Source organism: Mauremys mutica, chromosome 14 (assembly GCF_020497125.1).
Source record: "Mauremys mutica isolate MM-2020 ecotype Southern chromosome 14, ASM2049712v1, whole genome shotgun sequence".
Lineage (NCBI taxonomy): Eukaryota > Metazoa > Chordata > Testudines > Geoemydidae > Mauremys > Mauremys mutica.
This window is the reverse complement of record NC_059085.1, coordinates 1943636-1953232: the sequence shown is the minus strand read 5'-3', so window position 1 is coordinate 1953232 and position 9597 is coordinate 1943636. Positions and strand designations below refer to the sequence as shown.

Genomic DNA, 9597 nt, shown 5'->3' with positions numbered 1-9597 from the left:
GTAAACGCTCCCCTTCCTTCTATTCTCAGACAAACACTAGTATTAAGTGTTTCCTACTGATGGGTCTCGAAAGCATTTGTCAAGTGGAAGATGCCATTTCTGGGGGATTGTTCCCAAGATCCAGTACTTTGTGTTCAAACGTCTCCCAGCTTCCTTGGTGAAAATAACACCAATGCTTCTTTGCAATATACAAGAAGAAAGAAGTTTTTCACCCCAGATGGGACTTGAACCCACAATCTCTGACTTAGAAAGCCATTGCCTTGTCCATTAGGCCACTGGGGCCCTGGAGAGAGGAGTGGAAATTCCCTCTCAGGATTGCACATTCCTCATATTCACTCAGACACCAAATACCCCATTTAATGGCCTTACAGAAACGTCTGCATCCCCTGGCAGCGAGGCAACTGGGCAGGTCACTGACAGAGCTGAGCAGCACCTTTCTGCCAGCCATCTTTAGAGAAGAACCCCACCCTAGCGTCACCCCTCCCTCCTTCAGCACCTCCACGGCTGTGGCTCTGAGTGGCAGTAGGATGATTAGGGGGCGAATCCGGGGCTGGAAGGGGGGTAATGTCGGCCTGTGAGGAGTAACCAGGTGGGGCAGACCCAGGGGGAGGCTGTGGGCTGCTGGTTGGTTGTTGGGATCCGAGCTCTAGATCAAAGCTGCACAGTGACCTGACACCCAGGGTTATAGGGCTGACACAGTGACCCCCTTACTGGCCTCGGTGACTCCCAAACCCTTGTTACTAAGGGCATTGAGGAGTCTCTGTCCCTTAATAACTTCTGGGAGCTCCCAGCAGGCTGTGGGCGTCAGCCACCTCCTGCCTCACAGGTTAGACTCTTGGCGCTGTGCCAGCCGCCCCCTCGCTTGCAGGCCCAGTGAAGGAAGCAGAAGGCCCGGTGCTGGCAGAAGAGGGTTTTGATTAATCGACCTCTGTGTGCTGGGCACAGGACGCTTCCACTCAGTAGCACAGCCGGGGGGGAGCAGGGGGAGCAGCTAAGGGCGTCGGGTTCCTCCGGTGGGGGTGTGGAGCAGCCGTTCGTTTTCCTGTTCGCACTCCTCTGCGGTGTGAAAATCGGGGAGGGGAGGCAGAAGCCCCACTTCCCTCCCGAAATGACGCCCAGTGGGGGAAGCCAGGACAACAGCGTTGGGTGGCAAGTGGTGGCCAGACTCTCACCGCCAGGGTCTAGTCTAGCTCAGGGTCCAGCTCAACTTCCTCCCCGCGCCACTGGCCCCCAGTTCCCTTCCGCCACCAGGTCAACCCGGGCACTAGGGTAGGAACGGGGTGAGGCAGCAAGTCAAGCTGAGCAAGGCAGGCAAAAGCGAGTCTTGTCTTCATGGGCTGCTCCCAATGATGTCCTTTTTGTGTGCAACTGCTGCAAAACCTCCCAGGCAGAGAAGCAACAGGCCCAAATACTATTATACAGCTGCCAAAGTAGCTCAGTTGGGAGAGCGTTAGACTGAAAATCTGAAGGTCCCTGGTTCAATCCCAGGCTTTGGCAGGCCCTTGGATTCTTCTTTGGGCAGGGGTGGCTTGTTTTCTGGGAGCACAGCAGCACCTTTATCTGAAGCAGGTACCTGATTTTGAGCTCCCGAGCAGGATAACAGAGAGCATGGGCTTCTCCCCCTAGTTGGCCCACCTGACCTATAACGATGAGAGATGGGAGCTGTCTTTCCCACATGACTTATTTGTCGACCCCAGCCCAAGCTGGCAGAGCTAGCGCAGACTTGGCAGTTCGTTGCATGAGAGACACTGTCCCAAAGCAGGACTAATGCTTAGAGCTGGTTCTCAGTGATTTCAGATCTCTTGGTCTGCAGCAAGACTCTCCATTGAGTCTTAACCAGCTCTGTTATTACACAGGGAAGAACAAAAGGGTCAAATGGGGCCTGGAACCCTTAAGAAGAATCCACCCCACCGAGTACAACACTTGTCGCTACCTGCTCTCAACCCCACTGAGAATGTTTTGGGGTCACTCCTCGCCTGTATCAACCTAGGGGGTCTCGGAGAATCCCCATTAACATGTGCTCCAGTGGCACAATTGGTTAGTGCACAGTACTTATAGGGCAGTGCTGAGAGGAGCTATGCTGAGTTTGGGAGTTCCAACCTGGCCTAGAGCACTGGCTTTCATTAACCAAGTGGCTTCACCCCCTTATTTACTCCTCTGGAATGTAGAATTCCAGCCCAGGGGACACTGAGGCAGGGGAGGAGTCAAAAATGCCCCCTTCACTTATTACCTCCTCTCCAGAGTGCAGGTCAGAATCTACCTTCCTTTCTCCCCCACCAGCCCCTGTGCCAGGATCCCTCAAGCAGAGCCTGGAGTCCTGCCCCTCCTTGACCCCTGAGCCTGGAGGGAGAGAAGCAAGGAGCCATTGTTAGAGGGCTTTCACTTCCCCCGCCCATCTCCTCATTCCCTTCATGGACCCCTGGGATGTGAGTAATTCTGTATTTGAGTGGCTCTCTCCCTCCCGGCCAATGAGCTTGGCGTAGACTAGCAGGGAGGGAGTAGGAAAGGGATTGTGCTCCAGTGAGAGCTCAGAAAGAAAGGTGCCGGTCCCCCACTAGAGCCCAGCAGAGCACAGCAGAGCAGAGCAGGCTGGAGAATGTGTGTATGGGTCTGACTACTTCTCCCATGCTCTTCCATTTGAGCTAACTTCCCCCAGCTGTCTCCAGCCTCCCAGTCAGCACAAGGGGGAGAAGGGCCGGGGTGGAAGAGCTTTGTGCTCCGCAAGGGCTGGCTTTTTGGGAGGCCAAGCGGGGAGAGGGATGGAGGCCACTGGAGGAGCTGAGCCGGCTCACTGTCCATGGCTTCTAAAAGAAGGGCAAGAGAAGGTCCCGCAGCTGCCTTGCCGCTAGAGAATGCGGGCATTGATCCCACTGCCTCTCGCATGCGAAGCGAGCGCTCTACCACTTGAGCTAATTCCCCTACCTTAGCAGGCTGCGTCTTGATCCATCCATTCGATAACGGAGGCCACATCGTTCCCCGCGCCAGCCGGTGACTCCTTCCAAAAGGGTCAGGCAAGGGAGCATTTCCTGTAGGCTGGCTAGCTCAGCTGGTTAGCGTGTGGTGCTAATAACACCACGGTCATGGGTTCAAGCCCCATGCTGCCTACTGCAGGAGGGAGAGGGTGGCTTCTGGTCTTCTGGCTGACTGCTAGGGGTGGCAGAGGCCAAAACCAGATTTCCCTCTAGGCTCAGCTTCAAAGTTACAAAAAACAGGACTAAAACTCCCTCTTATCATAGGGAAAATTCACAAGCTAAAACAAAAGATAATCTAATACATTTCCTTGCCCTTACTTACAACTTTTGTAATCTTAGATGCTCATTTCAGGTATGTTTTCAGGAGATGTTTTTCCTTCCTGGTCTCTCTCTCCATCCAGAGAGGGAACAACAAAAAGAGTACAAACAACACACCCCACCCCCTTGATTTTTTTAAGGGTTCAGTCCTGAACAGGACAAACGTATATATTTGAATTTGGCAAAAGAAAGCTTCAGCATCGCTGGCATGACAAGCGCAGAGCTCAGAGTCCTCACTGGAACACCACAGGGGATGACATTCTTGGCAGAAAGAATATACACATTGAATTTCTGGCAAGGGACACCCAAAAGAGTCTTGGCAGGAGAAAGGGCCTAGGGTTCATTCCTGGCATGACAAGCATATGGGGATTACAGTCCCCACAGGGAGACACACAGCTTTAAGGGAACACATGAATTTGGTAGGGCTCTACTAATTAGTCTTAGCTCCAACACCTGGCAATCTGATGACGAGGCCTATCTTAGCAAGCAAGGCTTTCTCTTAGCTGATCACTATTTGCTAGGCCTCTGGTCCCTTGACCATACTCTGGACTTTGGGTCTGGAAAAGAGCTGGCAAAAGCCATACACCAGGTTGTTATATAAACTGCACACGGCTTCGGTGGAGCTGCAGGAGCAGCAGACCCTCCTCAGTCATGCCTGCGGGTGGTCTACTGGAGCCGCGGGACCGGCGACAGGCAGAGCGCTTCCCGTGGCGTGCCACCCTGCTTGGGGTGGTGAAATGTCTAGAGCCACCCCTGCTTCACATACAGTAATGTCAAAGTTCTTGGTTCAGGCTTGTAGCAGTGATGGAATAAACTGCAGGTTGAAATGAAGTCTCTGGAGTACATCCACAGCTGGGAGGGGTCATTCAGTCCTTTGTGGAGAGCTTCAGTTTGTAGCAAAGTCCCTCCGAGATATGAAGCAGGACTGAAGACAAGATGGAAATGAGGCATCAGCCTTTTATAGTCTCTTGCCATGTGGTCTTCGCTTTCTTTATCCAGCATGTGACATAGAAAAACCTTAAAGTTCTGTCCATAGGCAGGTCCCTGCATACCTTGTTGAGTCACAAGGCATATCTGCCTTCTGTCAATGGGTTGATTGTATAGCTGATGGTCCTTAATGACCCATCAAGCAGGCTAGACAGAACTGACACCAACTTGTCTGGGGTGTTCCCCGGAAGCAAAGAACAAGTTTGAAATACGGGCAGCATAGAGCCAATATTCATAACGTCAACTACAAAAATGATACACATCTAGAGATAGCATCCTTATAAGCAGCCAATCATAACTTCTCCATAGACCCCTTACACGACAACCTTTCTACCATATTGGCTGCAAATATAGAACAGTGGTCGCAACAGTGATCTATACAGTTACAGATTATGTCAATAACGTCACAGGAGGTGACACGGCATCAGTGAGACTGATACTGGAATACTGCCTCCAGTTTTGGTGTCCTCATTTGAAAAAGATGTTGTGAAATTGGAGCTGGGGCAGCAAAGAGCCACCAAATGTTCTGAGGGCTGGAGAAAAATGCCTTCTAGTGAGCTATTGAAAGAGCTCAATCTGCTTAGTTTATCAAAAGAAGATTGGAAGGTGACTTCATTGAAGCGTTGAAGTGCCTTAATGGAGAGAAAATATTGGGTATTAAAGGGCTCTTTAATCGAGCAGAGAAAGGCATAACAAGACCCAGTGGCTGGAAGGTGAAAAGAGACAAATTCATATTAAAACTAAGGCACAAAAATTCAACAGCGAGGATGTTTCACCACAGGAACAAGCTACCAAGGAAAGTGGTGGATTCACCATCTCTTTATATCATTCAATGTGTTTGCCCCAAAAGTAGCTATTGTGTCATACAGGAGGCCTGTGATATGCAGGGGGTCAGATGAGATGCTCTAATGGTCTCTTCTGGCCATAAAGTTGACTAATTTCTGAAAAACTGAGGCCTGGTCTACACTAGGACTTTAATTCGAATTTAGCAGCGTTAATTCGAATTAACCGTGCACCCGTCCACACCACGAAGCTATTTAATTCGACATAGAGGGCTCTTTAGTTCGACTTCTGTACTCCTCCCCGACGAGGGGAGTAGCGCTAAATTCGACATGGCTATCTCGAATTAGGCTAGGTGTGGATGCAAATCGACCTTAGTAGCTCCGGGAGCTATCCCACAGTGCACCACTCTGTTGACGCTCTGGACAGCAGTCTGAGCTTGGATGCTCTGACCAGCCACACAGGAAATGCCCCGGGAAAATTTGAATTCCTTTTCCTGTCTGGCCAGTTTGAATCTCATTTCCTGTGTGGACATCGTGGCGAGCTCAGCAGCACTGGGAGCGATGCAGAGCTCTCCAGCAGAGGAATCCAGGGAATCTCAGAGTAGAAAGAGGGCCCCAGCATGGACTGACCAGGAAGTCTTGGATCTCATTGCTGTGTGAGGCGATGTGTCTGTGCTTTCGGAGCTGCGCTCCAACAAACGGAATGCAAAGACCTACGAGAAGGTCTCCAAAGCCATGGCACTCAGAGGATACAGCCGGGATGCAATGCAGTGCCGCGTGAAAATTAAGGAGCTGAAACAAGGCTACCAAAAAATCAAAGCGGCAAACGGACGCTCCGGAGCCCAGCCCCATACATGCCGCTTCTACGAGGCACTGCATGCCATTCTCGGTGGGTCTGCCACCACTGCCCCACCAGTGTGCGTGGACTCTGAGGATGGGATAGTGTCGACGGACTGTTCCTCGGCTATGTTCGCAGACAGGGAAGATGAGGAAGGAGATGAGGATGGGGGGCAGTCGACAGCGCTTACAACGCTGATTTTCCAGACAGCCAGGATCTCTTCATCACCCTCACTGAGATCCCCTACCAACCCTCCCCAGCCGTTACCCCGGACCCTGAATCAGGGGAAGGATCAGTCTGTAAGTGCTTTAAACATGTTAACGTTTATTTTTAATGGAGCAGGAATAGTTACTAGTTGAAAAGAAGGTCAACATATATGGGGATAGAACAGAAATCCTCTTGGGAGATCTCCGAGAAGCTCTCCTGGAGGTAATCGAAAAGCCTACGCATGAGGTTCCTGGGGAGAGCTGCCTTATTGGGTGCTCCGAAGTAGCACACTTTTCCGCACCAGGCTTTCATCTGGTACTCCGGGACCATTGCCTCAACGAGCATGGCAGCATAGGCCCCTGGTTTGTGCTCGCTTTCATGCAGCATGCGCTGTCTATCTCTTTCTGTGACCCTCTTCAGGGTGATCTCGCTCAGAGACTCCTGCATTTAATTAGAGTAAGTTGTTTACTATTAGTATTGGGAGTGCTTCACTGTTCCTTTGCATAACAAGAAGCGTCACTTTACAGCCACGTGGTGGAGGCTGCAGAGTGGCAGCCTACAGGGATCTTTCCCAGGGAACAGACGCGAGGGGGTGGAACAGGGGCAGAGTTTATGCTTTCAGGATTGCCTGCAGCAAGAGGACAGTGGTATACATTCACTTTTAAGCAGCCAAAAGTCTTTGGCTTACCATGCCTGTCTGCTCCACGGATTCTGCTGTCCTGCCCCGCTTGTCTGATCTGCAGTGCAATCCCCCAGGCAATGAAAGCGAATTCCGAAAATTTGAACTGTCCCTGAGTGAGTGCGCATGAGATAGGTGGTGTGCATGGTCTTGTTCACAGAGACTGACTAGACTATGTTTCTTCTTTGCAAAAATGTATCTTTGTAAGGAATTCACTCCCTTTTTCCCATCACACAGCTGCAACTGCATCCCGACCTGCTCCAGCATGCCCCTCACAGAGGCTGGCGCAGATTAGGCGACGCAAGAAAAAGACATGGGACGAGATGTTCGCTGAACTTATGGGCTGCTCCCGAGCTGAGGCGGCCCAGCAGAGCCAGTGGAGGGAGAACCTTTCCCAGCAGCAGCGCTCACACAGCGAACGGGAGGACAGATGGCGTCTGGAGGACCAGCAGGAGACTCAAACGCTGCTTGGGCTAATGAGGGAGCAAACAGACACGCTCAGGTGCCTTGTGGATGTTCTGCAGGACCGCAGGCAGGAGGACAGAGCCCCCCTGCACTGTATCTGCAACCGCCCTCCCCCGCCACAAAGTCCAATACCCCCCTCACTCAAAATAACAAGAAGGAGGTGCGCCAATGGCCGTGAACACTGTCACTCCACCCCAGCACTGTGCTCTAGTACCAAAAAGCACTCATTCGCTAAATTTTGAGAAGTCCTTCCCTTTCTGTGTCACCCAAGGCCAAATCCCAGTTTCATCCCCTAACTGTGTAGTTGATTATTAAAAATAGTTTGCTGTTCATTACTGTTTCCTTCATGTTTCTTTGAAGAAGACTTTGTGTGAAGCGGGGGGAGGGCTTTGGTAATTGCATAGCACAGTCACCATTACCAGGGTACAGACACGGGGGCAGGATCTACAGCAGGTCAGCAGGTCACAGCACACAGTGTCACACAGCAGGTCTCACACACAGAGTGCAGTCACTAGGCACCCTGGTCGGTCTGACAGTAGAGCAGCTCCCCGCAGAAATGCTGCCTGCTGCCTCAGGGTCCTAGCGCCTGCCATCCACAAATGGCAAGGCAGGCTGCCCTTACCCTGCCCTTCCATCATAGCCCTGAGCCTCTCCAATGCCCCAAACCCTCAGCCCCAGCCAGAGCCCTCATCCCCCTACACCTCCTCCCCCTTCCCACACACCCCGCACCCCTTCCTACGCCCCCAGCCTAGAGCCTGCACCCCTCACCCCTTCCTGCACACCCACCTGTAACCGTCCTCCCCCCAGTCCTCCCCCGCCACAAGGCCACATAGCCCCCGCACACAGAGTCCCGAAAAGGAGGGATGGCAGGCTCCGTTGAAACAACCAGTCCAGCACTGCAGACCGCTCTAGGAGCAGGAGCCTGTCATTCCTCGAGTGCAGAAGCGGTGTTAACATCACTGCACACCCTACCCACCACAGTCTGCGTCCCTGTTTCAACCCTTTAACGCGAATTCATTAGTAAAGAAAACGTTGTTAATTAACAATATTCCATTAACTTTATTTTTAAACGTGTGTTGGAAGGGGGGAAACGTGGTGAACGGGGTATGTAACCGCAAAAGAAAGTCAACAGTAACTGAAACAGGGGCAGGTTCAGCTTCTCTGTAAAGAAACTGGACAGTCACAGGTTACCCTGCAACCTGAGGAATCTATCTTTCAAAGCCTCTCGGATGCACAGCGCTTCCCGCTGGGCTCTTCTAATTGCACGGCTGTCTGGCTTAGCGTAATCAGCAGCCAGGCGATTTGCCTCAACCTCCCATCCAGCCATAAAGGTCTCCCCCTTGCTCTCACAGAGATTGTGGAGCACACAGCAAGAAGCAATAACAACGGGGATATTGGTTTCGCTGAGATCAGAGCGAGTCAGTAAGCTCCTCCATCTCCCCTTGAGACGTCCGAAAGCACACTCCATCACCATTCTGCACTTGCTCAGCCGGTAGTTGAAGAGTTCCTTCTCAGTGTCCAAGGCGCCTGTATAGGGCTTCATGAGCCAGGGCATTAGCAGGTAGGCTGGGTCCCCGAGGATCACTGTAGGCATCTGCACATCCCCAACAGTTATTTTGTGGTCCGGGAAGAAACTACCTTCCTGCAGGCGTCTAAACAGACCAGAGTTCCTGAACACACTCGCGTCATGAACCTTGCCCGGCCACCCGACGTTGATGTTGGTAAAACGTCCCCTCCTCGCCCGATTTCTCAGCATCTGACTGTTGAAGAGGTGTACGATAAGGTGCGAGGAGTTGACAATGGCCATAAGTGCAGCGATGATCGCAGCGGGCTCCATGATCGCAGTGGAGTGCTGTGGCGTCCGCGCTGTCACTAACAGGAAAAGTGCGCGAACTGATTTCCCGCCGGCGGGAGTGACGGTTGAATGCTGATAGTTACCCAAGACCACCCTCGACACAGTTTTTCCCCCAGCATGCATTGGGGGAAAATCCCAGAATTCCAATGGGCAGCGGGGAGTGCGGGAACTGTGGGATAGCTTCCCGCAGTGCACTGCTTCCAATTTCGACGCTGTCCCCGTTAGTGTGGACTCACAAAGTCGAATTAGTGTCCTTAGTGTGGACGCACAAATTCAACTTTGTAAGGTCGATTCTACAAATTTGAATTAACTTATATCAAACTAATCTGGTAGTGTAGACATACCCTAGGAAAGTGTAACATAAGTGAGAAGAAAACCAGCAGCCTCCAGGACCGCAGGTTTGGCCCTCATAGCAGGGAATGTGTCCCCAATGCTGCTCTTAGGCCACTGGATGCTCTGGTAATAGGACAGCTCTGAGTGTAACCTGCAGCTCA

The 9597-nt window shown here is 51.9% G+C and overlaps 2 non-coding genes across 2 annotated transcripts; one reads left to right on the top strand and one right to left on the bottom strand.

The window, feature by feature from the left end:
• Window positions 1-209: 209 nt before the first annotated feature.
• On the bottom strand, window positions 210-282 carry TRNAR-UCU. The gene has a single exon. It is a non-coding gene; the product is annotated as a tRNA-Arg (tRNA).
• Window positions 283-1424: 1142 nt separating this feature from the next.
• On the top strand, window positions 1425-1497 carry TRNAF-GAA. Its single transcript has one exon. It is a non-coding gene; the product is annotated as a tRNA-Phe (tRNA).
• The last annotated feature ends 8100 nt before the right edge of the window (window positions 1498-9597 follow it).